This window comes from Globicephala melas, chromosome 2, assembly GCF_963455315.2.
Source record: "Globicephala melas chromosome 2, mGloMel1.2, whole genome shotgun sequence".
Lineage (NCBI taxonomy): Eukaryota > Metazoa > Chordata > Mammalia > Artiodactyla > Delphinidae > Globicephala > Globicephala melas.
The window spans coordinates 113805645-113819476 of record NC_083315.2 but is presented as its reverse complement, the minus strand read 5'-3'; the positions used below and the strand labels follow the sequence as shown (position 1 = coordinate 113819476).

The following is a 13832-nucleotide window of genomic DNA, read 5'->3' as shown; positions in this document are numbered from 1 at the left end:
TCTCCATGACAAGCAAGTGGTTACGACCTGGAGCCAGCCACCTAAGCTAAACTCCCAGAGGTAGAGGGAGATGGAGCACTACCTTCCTTAATGTTCACATTTCAAAAAGATGGTTTCAAGGCCCTCCAGACATTCTCAGGTTGTAAAACTGGCAAAGGATACATTTAACTGTTAATAACATTTACATATATATCTCAAACGGAGAGAACCAGTATTAGCAAATTTTCTAAGAATGAGGGAGAAATATCTTTCCCTTTTGGCACCAAGGGGAAATTCTTTTTTTCCTTCCCATTTCGTATTCACTCTCACATCACACTTGTTCCAGTGCCGGTGAGGTCAGGGGAGGTCTGAACATAAGGGACTTCGGATGGTGAAACGGCAACATTATCACTCGAGGAAAGGTCCACCTCATAAAATACAACCGCAGTCTCCTGTTTCTTCCTGGGCACATGTTAGGCAATCTGGGGACTTTCTCCATACAGCATTCAAGAACGGTCTTACCAAACAGCCAGAGTGTTGCCTAGTTTCCCAAACGTATCAAAAAAATGCATAAGTCCCTATTTCTGGAAGGGAGTCATAAATACGCGTGCACCGTCACCCTATGCTTACATCTACATCAAGTAGGGTGATCCTGTTACAGCGCAAAAAGCCTAGACTGCCTGCTGCTGGTATATTAGACACTCTCGCTACCCTCAAACACCCAGGTCAAGCAGCTGGCAGATAGATCCAACAAAACCGACCACTCCCAAGAGTCCCATCCAACAGATCTTTCGAAGCTTCACAACCAGGACACCTGCGACCTCACATCAGCGCCGCCGATTCTTGCTCCGCACAGACGACATTTTCGTTTCTCCTACCACACTACTTACGCTCATCTACAGCCCGGTCTTAGTCATACAACGTAAAGTCACCGAACTATCTTTTTGGTGAATCACTTTTCAAAAAACAAAAACAGACTTATTGCACAACCGCCAAGTTTAACGTAACCCGGCTGAAATAAAAAGCGGGCGGAAAACACAGAAAAAAAAGAGTATTACAACTATAAGTTACGCTTTGAAATTTTCGATATACCACAAAACAAGAATCACTGTCAATTCAACAACAGCTTTCTATAAAAAACAAAACCTTCGAAATCATACCGCTTTTTCCTTTCAGACAAAACTGAAGGTCTTACTTTCCTCGTCCCACAACCACGAGCTCACCCACTCTGCACGCACGGTCACTTCGCTCACGCCGCCTCCGCGCCCTGCGCCGCTGCACGCCCCTCGCCCCGGCTTCGGCCACCCGGGGAACAACGGGCAGCCTCTGCGTGTCCACACGCAGGACGCGGAGGCCCAGGCGGAGTGGGACCAGCAGCCTCTGCGCCCCTCCTCATCTACATACACCACGCCCCCAGCGCGACCTTCCCAGGGCCCTGTTCTTCCCCGTGGGGGGCACCGGAATGAGTGTCTCGTGGCGGGGGAGCGTGGGCGCGCGGCGACGAATCGACACCTGGAGGGGGAACCCGGGAAGACGGGAGCTCGCGGCGCGCGGCGCCCCGCAGTTGAAGGGGTGGGTCGGGGCTCGGGTCCGGTCTCGCCTTGCTTTCAGCAAAAGAAAGTTTCAGCCCATTTTTGCCCTCGCCTGTTCGAACTCATCTCCAAACAGCCCTGGGCCTGTCTCACCTCGGGCGTCCCAGTGCCGTGCTCCGGCATTTCCAGAAAGAGTTAAGGGCCCGGACCTGGCGGCGCGCACCCTTCGATAGCTCAGCTGGTAGAGCGGAGGACTGTAGAGCCGACACGTGTGGACATCCTTAGGTCGCTGGTTCGATTCCGGCTCGAAGGAGGTGCCCGTCGCTTTTGCGCCCTCGTGAAGGGCACACCCCCTCCCCCGGGGCCACGCCCCGCCCAAGGCCCTGAGGCCGCGCAGCATCCTCTCTCCCCGGCCAGAGGCGGGAAAGCCTTTGGGGGCCGCCCGCACAGCCACGTGGGGGCCGTGGCCAGGGAACACGCCTGCGCCTTCCTCCCGCCCGCAGGCCACACGCCCGCCCGCAGCCCGGTTGCTCCCGCCTTAGCGCGCAAGCCCCGCCGGCCCCACCGCGGCCCGCGCCCTCTCCACTTTTATTCACCCACCGCCCCCGCTCTGCTCGACACGCGCACATCCCTGCCAAACAGGTGGGCACGCAGGAGCTGCCCACCCAAAGCCCTGGAGGCCGACAAGCACACAGGCCATCACATGGTCAGAGACAACTACGGCACCCTTCCTGGAAACCCCCTCTCACTCCCGGGCTCAGTCCCCAGCTCTGCCCCCCAAAGGAAGGTCACTGTCTCTGTCTCTCCCAGTCACAGTCTTTCAATCTCCCAACCTCTCTCTCTCCTTCCCTGTCTTTCCCATGGTCTCTACAGGTACAGACCCAGGGAGACAGAGAACCTTGCCAACCGTCTTAATCTATTTGTGGGGCAGAACTGCCACCCCGAGATCTTCCAAGCCACATTCTGCCACCCTCCAAGACACTGACAGTTGTGTACCTGCGCGGAAGCCGACACCGGCAGGAGCAAAACGCAGCAGGGCTCTCAGTGGGCCTTGACAGTGCCTATGAGAACCTTTCAGGTGTCCTGTCAGTCTGAGGGGGAGGAGGGTGGTGTGGCCCCCTGGAAACCTCAGCTTTCATATGCCTTCGCACCTATTCCTGGTAGCCGCTGGAGGGGTTGAGTTCCCGCCGAAAGAGCAAAGATCGCTCACACTCTGTACAAGGGTGGGAAAACGCCCGCACCCATTCTTCTGCTACATCTGATGGATATAGATAGATGATAGGTAGATAGATAGATAGATGGATAGATAGCTTGATAGATAGATTAGATGATAGATAGATAGATAGATAGATAGATAGATAGATAGATAGATAGATAGAAAGGGGGTGGGGCGGGAGAAAGAGAGAGAAAGGAAGATTGACAGCAAAAGCACAGGCAGAGCTCAGAGAGCCCTGAGAGCCAGGGGCAATGGGGGCTGATGGCAGGGAGCAGAAGGGTGGAGGGTGGGGTGGTGGGCAGGTGGGGAGCTGCCATCATGGAGGGGCTCTCAACCTCACCTCCTTGCACAAACCACTGGCCTGTGGCTTCTGACCAGCTGGCTACCTTTATTGGGTCCTTAAGGCTGAATTGGCAGGGCCAAGAGGAAGCTGCTGAGGCCCAAGCAGAGAGCACCCAGGAGGAAATGGGCCGGGCTTTCAGCAAGAAGGAGCAGCTTCACCTTGCGGACAGAGCCTGGTTGGGGTGGGATGTGTGGGTGCCGAGAAGAACGCCGCGGGTGGTCCTTGCCCCTCCCTTCCCGTGGAAAGGAAACGCCGTAGACTCGCCGAGAGGAGTCACAGCAGAACCCCGATGGGAGCGAGGCTCTCTGAAACCTCAGGGGCCCAGCGCTGCCCTCCCCTGACCCCTGAGCCCACAAGCCCTTTTTCGGTTCTGGTTCTGTCTCTCAAACCGGAGACTGCATTTCCCCACCCGTCTTCCTCTCCTGGCAAGCTCCTACGGTTGCCCCCCCGCTGCGGCCTCAGCCCTCCTCACGGTCCCACTGCTAACTAAGAGGGGCTGACCTGGAGTCTGTGGAGTCTCCGTGGGCCTGGGAGGCCGTGCCACTGCAGTCTGACAGGTGACCTTCAGGAAGAGTCTATTGCTCTGGAGCTACAGAAAGACCTCAGCCTCAAATGTCACCATCTGCAGAGACCAGCGGATGAGGACCAAAGAGAGAACCTCAGGCCTTCGTTGGATATACCCCCGACGGGATGTGGAGGTGTGGAACCCTTGGGAACCTGGCTTTGGGGGAGTGGGCGGGGTGCGTGGGTTTGGGTGATCGGCACAGGGGAGTGTGAGTCTCAGCACGGCCAACTCTTCTTGTCTGGGTGTCACAGAGAATAGTAGCAGGGGACCTCTGAGGCACTGCCCCTCACCCTCCGAGGGGCAGAGGTGCCTGCTGCCCGGTCAGAGAGCGGCGACACACCCAGCTGAGGGAAGGCCACTTTGGTGTGGCTTGCCGTGCCTCTGTGGGACTTTTGCTGGGTGGGTTAGCGGTCTTGGGCGGTGGGCACACACCAGGTGGGATCAGAAACGTTTGTAAGGAGTCCAACCTGGACACCTGTGCCCTCTGCCCCTCCCTCTGGACTCCAGTGCCTCTCCAGGAAGTCCACAGAACCTTGACCTCTTTCAGGAAGCAGCCGCCTCTGCCAAAGGAATCGGGGTAGGTGGGCGAAGGAGGGGAGCCGAGGCTGGATATCCATGGGCCTTGTGGAGCCCCGGATGTGCTCTCTCCTGAGAAACCTGATGGTCCTTCTCCATCGCTCCGCAGTAAGCCTCACTGCGACAGAAAGTCATCGTGGGCAGGAGGGCGGAGGGGCATATCAGCCCCCAGGGGAGGCGAGGCTCTTAGGTGGGGAAAATACAAGCCTGGAACATGCAACTGTGCCCAAAAGTAAAGGAATGTACAGTGACTGATTCGGTGGCATGTCAAGCACACAAGAGCCAATTGGAAAGCGTTCCCACTGCCAAATCAAGGTAATGATAATAACGGAATATAATCCACTGAGTAAAATAGGTACAGGGCCTAACAGCAATGACACACCAGATTTTGGTCTCTCAGTATCATTCTCCAACAAAAGGAACCAGGGCCAATAAAAGGAACCAGGGTGGGCTTCCCTGGTGGCGCAGTGGTTAAGAATCCTCTTGCTTAATGCAGGGGACATGGGTTCGAGCCCTGGCCCGGGCAGATCCCGTATGCCGCGGAGCAACTAAGCCCGTAGCGCCACAACTACTGAAGCCTGCGCGCCGTGCTCCGCAATAAGAGAAGCCACTGCAATGCGAAGCCCGCGCGCCGCAACGAAAACCCAACGCAGACAAAAGTAAAATTTATTTTAAAAAAAAAGGAACCAGGGTTCCTCGGAGACCCACTTAATTTGGGTTTTCATCTACATACATGTAAAAATCTGCATGTTTTCCTCCTGTTTAAAAAAAAAATTTTTTTTTTTTTTAATTAATCGCTGTGCACGAGCTTTCTCGAGTTGCGGCGACCCGGGGCTAGTCTTTGTTGCGGTGTGCGGGCTTCTCATTGCGGTGGCTTCTCTTGTTGCAGAGCACGGGCTCTAGGCGCGCGGGCTCAGTTGTTGTGGCTCGTGGGCTCTAGAGCGCAGGCTCAGTAGTTGCGACGCACGGGCGTAGTTGCTCCGCGGCATGTGGGGATCTGCCCCGGCCAGGGCTCGAATCCGTGTCCCCTGCATTGGCAGGCGGATTCTTAATCCCTGCACCCTCAGGGAAGTGCCCCCCTCCTGTTTTACATCCATTAATACTCAGGCCCTGCCAGAGAGCCTCAAAGGGTAAAAAGTAAAGTTTTGCCTCCCCTACAGCTTCAATCAGCAGAAGCCGTACATGAAGAGAAGGGGCAGGTATGTGAGAAAAATAAGGTGCTTACACACTTGACTTGCATTTTTTCTGCTATCTGCAAAAATGATCCCATTCTCCTAAAGTGATAAGGAACTGAAAGAGGCTAGGTTGGAGGCTGAGGGCGTGGCCTGGTGCGCCCTCTCCCAGGGCTCAGGGGCTCCGTTTGGGTTTTTGGTTCTGTCCTTAGTAGCTCTCACCCTAGGACTCACGCAAATGGGGTTCAGAGACGTTGCTGATGAAGCTGAACAGGGAGTGTTCCGTGATTTTTCTGTACGAAGGACACCGTATTTTTCATCTTACCTGCACTCAGGACCTGCTGGAGAACAGTCTCCACTCGTTTTTTGTTCTGAAGCCTGAGATCAATAAGTTACATATATGTGTACGCGTGTGTGTTTAGGCAGGTGTTGTATATATAACATGCAAATACATATCTAGGGTTTTTTTCGCTAAACCCGTAAGCTTCGGGAATCTCAGTTTCCTGACCAGGGATTGAGCCGAGGGCCGTGGTAGTGGAAACACGGGGTCCTAACCACGGACAGGCAGGGAGTTGCCTCCATACTTCTTTTTAAAAACTTTTACTTATTAAACTAAGTGTTCACAATACTGTGCCAGTTCGAGGTGTAGTAGAACTTCGGGTTGTTTTTCATTATACGTTATTTCAGGATGCCGTATAGAAGTTGAATGTTCTTCACAGGTAACTTCTGTTATTTTATATATAGCATGCCGTATTCAATCAACCCCGTACTCCTGACTTCGCTTTCTCCAGAGCTTTGTTTCCTGTGGTTCTACTGCTATTTTATAAATCAAGTTACATTATGTTCGGGACTCTATACGATACCGGCCTACATAGTGTGTGTTGTCAGCTGATTTTTGCTAGCACGATAGCCGCCGGTTTCACTCACACTGGGGCAAACGATTGTTTTTGCAGGCACTGCCTTTTCTTCACAGACGTTGATTTCTGTATTCCGCTACCTGGCAACGCGGACGTTGCTGGTACGCGCCACACGGAACCGGAAACCGAGAGATGATTTAAGCGACGGAGAAAAAAACCGGTTCAGACTACCGAAGCAAGACACGTTGTGCGTTCACTGGCCGTGACGGACTACCGGGAACTCCACAACACAGCAGTCAGACAGGAGAAAATACCACAGCACAAGCAGCACGTAGCGACACTCGACAACCGAAAATTGACTCCATAAGGACACTACCGAAATCGTCGTCTATTTGTTTACCAAATCAAACACCAGGGGAAAGCGCGAACGCAGTCCCCCACTACCACAAATTATGCAGTCGAGTTTCCCACATTTGGGGAAATCGCAGGGGTCAGCACATCCGGAGTGCAATGGATAAGCCTCGCCCTGGGAAAACCACCTTCGTGATCATGGTATCTCCCCTGCCAGGTAAGTATGAGTTGCTGTGCTCGCCTCGTCCCACACCCTCGCGATCGCCCACCTCTTCACGCACGCTCACTTCCCTCACGCCCTCTTCGCGCCCTCCGCCCCTGCATGCCCCTCGCTCCGGGCTCGCCCACCCCGGGAACAACCTCGCGAGTCCTCGGCTGCCCACACGCAGGACGCGGAAGCCCAGCCGGAGTGGGACCAGCAGCCTCCGCGCGCCTCGCTATCTGCATATGCCACGCCCCTCTCCGGAAGTCCCGCGCCTCTCAGCTTTCCCCAAGCCCGCTGAGGACAGCGGCGAGAACGCAGGAGGGATCTGCTCAGAGCCTTCGACTTAAAATGAACATTAGGTTCTTGTTTCAAGTTACATTGAGGGGTTTCACTTTTCGCACCGTCTATGTCTAACCTTTTCCCCATTGGGAAATCGCTATGTTTGGGGGCACTTAGCCCTCAGGCGGCTTTCTAGTCTGTTACTTTCTCTTTGGCTTGTGTGGCCTCGAGGAGCTTTAGGGCAGGTTTCCTAGACCTCCAGGTTTCTCTAGATAGGACGCATTGACGATGTTAAGTGAAAAAAATAAAGTGCACGCATATATGTAGTATGCTACCCTTTGTCTATGAAAAATGTGAAAAAAAAGAAAATTATACACCGTCTGTCAAAAAGAAACCCAGGAGTGTTAAACCGGAACTGATGAAATTGCCTATATGGGTGAGTGCAAGGAGAGAGTGACAGTTTTCTGAGCGTACCTTTCTATGTAATTATTTGGGGATCTCTGTTAACATTTTGGATATGTTTTTAAAACACAGGGGGAGGGACTTCCCTCGTGGTCCAATGGGAAAGACTCCGCACTTCCAATGCAGGGGGCCGGGGTTCGGTTCCTGGTCACGGAACTAGACCCTGCATGCGTGCCGCAACTAAGGGTTCACATGCCGCAACTAAAGATCCCACAGGCCACAACTAAAGATCCCACGTGCCGCAACTAAGATCCGGCACAGCCAAAATCAAGGAAGGAAGGAAGAAGGAAAGAAAGAAAAACTGCTGCTTAAAAAAAAAAAATACAGGGGGAGGACTTCCCTGGTGGCGCGATGGTTAAGAATCCTCCTGCCAATGCAGGGGACACGGGTTCGAGCCCTAGGTCCGGGAAGATCCCACAGGCCGCGCGGAGCAACTACGCCCGTGCGCCGCAACTTCTGAGCCTGCGCTCTAGAGGCCGCGAGCCACAACTACTGAAGCCCGCCCGCTCAGAGCCAGGGCTCCGCAACAAGAGAAGCCACCGCAATGAGAAGCCCGCGCACCACAACGAACAGTAGCCCCCGCTTGCCGCAACGGGAGAAAGCCCACGCGCAGGGACAAAGACCCAGCGCAGCCAAAGATAAATGACATTTTTAAAAAAATACAGGGGGAAAAGACCCTAAAATTGGAGGTAAGTACAAATTAACCTAACTGTATCTCAGATGACTAGTGTAACCACACTGGAGTAGAAATAACCAACCGAAATGACTTTTGAACACAGTACATTGACCATAACCGTTTTCAACTCTAAAGACAACCGTTTTCAACTCTAACCGTTTTCAACTCTACTGCAAATACTAGTAGGTTGGTATTTCATAGCTATGTGGTTGTAACAGTTTTGTACCAATGCTGTTGTATTGTAGGATTGAGCTAATGAGTAAATGGAGGCTGGGAGTCAAGGTTCTCACTGTTGAAGAGAGGAGATACAAATACAGAATGGCGGAGGGCGAGGAGGAACCATGTGGTGTTAAGTTGAAAATTGGAATTGAAGATATCAGTATAGGCCCATTATTATTTTTTTTAAATTAATCAATTTAGTTTTGGCTGCATTGGGTCTTCGTTGCTGCGCGCCGGCTTTCTCTAGCTGTGGCGAGAGCGGGGGCTACTCTTCATTGAGGTGAGCGGGCTTCTCATCGCCGTGCCTTCTCTTGTTGTGGAGCACTGGCTCTAAGCGCGCGGGCTTCAGTAGTTGTGGCACGCAGGCTTTAGTAGTTGTGGCACGCGGGCCCAGTAGTTGCGGCTCGCGGGCTCAGTTAGTTGTGGCTCGCGGGCTCTAGAGCGCAGGCTCAGTAGGTGTGGCGCAAGAGCTTAGTCGCTGCGAGGCATGTGGGATCTTCCCGGACCAGGACTCGAGCCCGTGTCCCCTGCATTGGCAGGCGGATTCTTGACCACTGTGCCACGAGGGAAGTACCTGGCCACCCCCCCCCCCTTTTTTTTAAACATCTTTATTGGAGTATAGTTGCTTTACAGTGGTGTGTTAGTTTCTGCTGTATAACGAAGTGAATCAGCTATACATATACATATATCCCCATATCTCCTCCCTCTTGCGTCTCCCTCCCACCCTCCCTATCCCACCCCTCTAGGTGGACACAAAGCACCGAGCTGATCTCCCTGTGCTATGCGGCTGCTTCCCACTAGCTATTTATTTTACATTTGGTTGTGTATATATGTCCATGCCACTCTCTCACTTCGTCCCAGCTTACCCTCCCCCTCCCCGTGTCCTCGAGTCCAGTGTCTATGTATGCGTCTTTACTCCCGGGCCCATTATTTTTAATAGATATAGACATGTGTAGGGAAACCCACTGTCCTGATCTTGCTTTCTAAATGTCATTCTCCACTAAAAAGAACCAGGGCTCTTTGGGGAAACAGATGATTTTCAGGAGTCAGGGAAGGTACAAGATGAGCCTGGACTATCTTGTGCCAGAAAATGCTCCAAAAATTATATGGACGTGTCAGAAGGACACAGTAGCCAACCTGAAGGGTCTTTCATAGGCCCAGTATGAGAACAACCGAACATCAAAATAAACGGAAACAGTCATGGATTATAAACAACTAAACACAACCACGAGTTCATGTTGATTACATAGGGAAGGAAGGAAAATTCTTCCTTACAACAGAATGCCAACTAAGAAATGTAGAATGAATGACAGAATTAGAAAATCAACATTTGGCAACCATAATGCAAGTCAACAGTGGATACTAAAAACTATTGCGTTAAGGTTTTGTAACGGATATTTACATATCCTCAATTATCTCCACACAAATTACTTAATAATTACAAGGGGCAGACCTGGTGAGCACCCCCAGTGGCAGAGGGTTACAATACTGGCCCCGGTACCATGTTCTTCTGCAGCACCCTCCCATGTTGACTCTGGGCTTGGCTACGTGACTTGCTTTGGCTAATGGAACATTAGTAAATGCGATGGAAGCAGAAGACTGAAAAACAGTTGCTCGTTGGGAGTCGCTCTCACTTGCTGTCCTGAGACCACCATGAGAAGAAGCCTGACTTAGCCTACTGGAGGATGAAATTACGGGAGTGAAGATGAATCATGTCAACTGAGGGCCCTCAGACTGACCCGCCCCAGTGTCCCACAAGCTGACTGCAGCTGCACGAGTGGTCCTACATCAGAGCCGCAGAACTGCCCGGCTCAGCCCAGCTGCGGTTGCTGACACAAAGAATGGTGAGCAAATCACGTGGTCACTATTTTAAATCACTAAGTTTTAGGGTAGTTTGTTACACGGCACTGGATAACTGATACACCACCTTAACCAAGTAATCAATGTTAACACCACCAATAACTGAACAAACTGACTTCACGTGCCTGCAGTGTGATGCCCAGAGGAGGACACTGGATTAATTTGATAGGGCTGTCATAATAAAGTACCACAATCTGGGTGGTTTAAAACAACAGAAATTTATTCTCTCACAGTTCTGGAAGCTACAAGTCCAAACTCAAGGAGTCAGCAGGGCCATGCTCCCTCTGAGAGTCTGGGTAGAATCTTTCCTTGCTTCTTCCTCGCTTCTAGTGGTGACAGTCGATCCTTAACTTGCAGCTACATCAGTCCAATCTGTGCTTTGTCATCACATGGCGTTATCCCTACGTGTCTCTGTCCTTACATGGCATTTTCCTCTTATAAGGACAATATTCATATTGGATTAGGGCCCACTCTACTGACCTCACCTTAACTTGATTGTATGTGCAAAGATTCTATTTCCAAATAAGGTCCCATTCATAGGTACCAGGGGTTAGGATTTCAGCATTTTTTTTGGGGGGGGGGAGGGACATAAGTCAACATGTAAACAGATACAGTACCATTTATGTCGTCTACGTGTCAAAAATGCACACTCGAGGGGCTTCCCTGGTGGCGCAGTGGTTGAGAGTCCGCCTGCCGATGCAGGGGACACGGCTTCGTGCCCCCGTCTGGGAAGATCCCACATGCCGCGGAGCGGCTGGGCCCGTGAGCCATGGCCGCTGGGCCTGCGCGTCCGGAGCCTGTGCTCCGCAGCGGGAGAGGCCACAACAGTGAGAGGCCCGCGTACCGCAAAAAAAAAAAAAAAAAAAAAAAAGCACACTTGAACGTAATTATGAGGAAATACAGGACAACTTAAAAACCAAGGCTATTCTACAAAATAACTGGCCTGTAATTTTCAAAAATGCCTGCATAATGAAATAAAACGATGGGCCTGGGGATTATTTCAGATTAAAATTGGTTAAAGAGACAGGATACAGAATGCAACATGTGATTTTGAATTTTCCTTTGCTATAAAGGACATTCCTGAGACAATTGATAGAAATGGAATAATGTTTATAGAGTAAATAATAATATTGCATCCATGCTAATTTCTTGATTTTTATAATTATCCTGGGTTTAGATAAGAAAATGCTCTATTTTTAGGAAACACACACTAAGAAAGGAAACTTCCTGAGACAACCAGTAATCAAAAATGGGTGCTTGGGACTTCCCTGGCGGTCCAGTGGTGTGGTTAAGCCTCCGCGCTTCCACTGCAGCTGGGCGTGGGTTCCATCCCTGGTTGGGGAACTTAAGATCCCTCATGCCCCACGGCGCAGCCAAAAAAGAAAAAAAGAAAAAGAAAAAAGGGTGCTACAATACGTTTGCTCTGATCTTTTCGCAGTTAGGACCTCAGGAAACCTTCCCTGACCCTATAGTCTCCAGTCCTGTGTCTAGCCTCGCTTTGCTCCGTAGCACCGACCACAGTAGTACAATGCAGCACAAGGTCCACTGAAAGTCGACACACAATACTTGAATCGTTTTGTTCACGTCTGGGGAGGATCCACTTGATCTCGAGAAAGAATCTTCACGTATGGAAGAGGAAAAGACAAATCCGGGCGGCTGAAAGAGGCAGCCTAGTCCCTCAGGACGAAAACGGGACAATTCCGTCCGTGCATTCGATTTTCGGAAACCATTCAACACCCGTTCCCGGCCCACACATCTACCCCTTGCAGGAACGCTTTGCCCTGATAGTCTCTGTTCGTTTTTCTTTGCTGTTGCAGGATTCGATTACTGCATAATCTGAACGAAAGATCATGGATGAGGACTCAAACAATTTCATGTTAAACTGATGACGAAACTCTGATCTTACTATTTAACATTTGATTGACATTGTGTTCCGTGTCATTTTCACTGAAAGGAAGGTGAGACCACACCCGAGCTCCGACCTGCTCCTGAACTGCAGGGCGCCAGGCGCCGCGAGCTCCTGTCTTCCCGGGTCCCGCCTCCAGGTCCCGCCTCGTCGCCGCTCGCCCACGCCCTCCCTCCGGAGACACCGGCGCATCTCGGCCGGGAATTAGTAGGTCCGTATCTCCCGCGGGAAAGAACGGGACGCCGAAAAGGTCCCGGCAGGGGCGTGGCGTGTGTAGATGAGGAGGCGCACAGAAGCTGCTGGTCCCACTCCGCCTGGGTCCTATCTAGAGAAACCTGGAGGTCAAGGAAACCTGCCCTAAGCTCCTCGAGGCCACACAAGCCAAAGAGAAAGTAACAGACTAGAAAGCCGCCTGAGGGCTAAGTGCCCCCAAACATAGCGATTTCCCAATGGGGAAAAGGTTAGACATAGACGGTGCGAAAAGTGAAACCCCTCAATGTAACTTGAAACAAGAACCTAATGTTCATTTTAAGTCGAAGGCTCTGAGCAGATCCCTCCTGCGTTCTCGCCGCTGTCCTCAGCGGGCTTGGGGAAAGCTGAGAGGCGCGGGACTTCCGGATAGGGGCGTGGCATATGCAGATAGCGAGGCGCGCGGAGGCTGCTGGTCCCACTCCGGCTGGGCTTCCGCGTCCTGCGTGTGGGCAGCCGAGGACTCGCGAGGTTGTTCCCGGGGTGGGCGAGCCCGGAGCGAGGGGCATGCAGGGGCGGAGGGCGCGGAGAGGGCGTAAGGGAAGTGAGCGTGCGTGAAGAGGTGGGCGATCGCGAGGGTGTGGGACGAGGCGAGCACAGCAACTCATACTTACCTGGCAGGGGAGATACCATGATCACGAAGGTGGTTTTCCCAGGGCGAGGCTTATCCATTGCACTCCGGATGTGCTGACCCCTGCGATTTCCCCAAATGTGGGAAACTCGACTGCATAATTTGTGGTAGTGGGGGACTGCGTTCGCGCTTTCCCCTGATGTTTGTGTTTGTTGAATAGTAGAACTACCTAATCTCTGTCAACGAGTAAGTGCTTCTTCGCGTGCGCTCGCATACTTTCTCTTGGGGGTTTAGTGCAGGGCTTGCGTGCACCTGTGAGTTCTGTGAGATGGTTGTTTCGCTGCACTGAAATTATTCGCTCTGAGGTTGTGGGGAAGCTGTAGTGTGCTGAGCCGCGTACTAAAGTAGAGCTTGACAGTCTGCTTCTTGGCTGTTAACTGCAACCACCTAACGCTTTTTTGTCGTTTATGCTCTTCATGTTTATTGTGGTTTCTCAGAAGCAGTCTGAGCCTGCGTATGGTAGTCCCTGAGGACCCAGTGGTTAACTGCTCTAGACCTGTTTTCAGCTTCCGGTCGGGAAACTAGGGTTGCGCTAGCCGAGGGGCATGGTCAAAGACCCACGCATACAAATATGTATACGCATACACACATAACGTGTAAAGGTCACTGATCTCAGGCTTAAGAGCACGAACCCAGACTTTCTCAGCAAGTTTTCGCTTTGACTCGAGGTACGAGTGGTCACACCCAGAACGAAGCTTATTCGTCGTTCTGCGGATGTTGACCGTTGTGATTTCCCCAAGTGTGAGAAACGGAA

General features: G+C 51.9%; 3 non-coding genes across 3 annotated transcripts; 2 read left to right on the top strand and 1 right to left on the bottom strand.

Moving 5' to 3' along the window:
• Positions 1 to 1734: 1734 nt before the first annotated feature.
• TRNAY-GUA (transfer RNA tyrosine (anticodon GUA)) lies at positions 1735 to 1824 on the top strand. The gene is given in 2 exon segments: positions 1735 to 1771; positions 1789 to 1824. It is a non-coding gene; the product is annotated as a tRNA-Tyr (tRNA).
• A 4828-nt stretch (positions 1825 to 6652) lies between these two features.
• Positions 6653 to 6816, bottom strand: LOC115852490 (U1 spliceosomal RNA). The gene has a single exon (XR_004039169.1). It is a non-coding gene; the product is annotated as a U1 spliceosomal RNA (small nuclear RNA).
• Positions 6817 to 13053: 6237 nt separating this feature from the next.
• On the top strand, positions 13054 to 13217 carry LOC115852479 (U1 spliceosomal RNA). Its single transcript, XR_004039158.1, has one exon. It is a non-coding gene; the product is annotated as a U1 spliceosomal RNA (small nuclear RNA).
• The last annotated feature ends 615 nt before the right edge of the window (positions 13218 to 13832 follow it).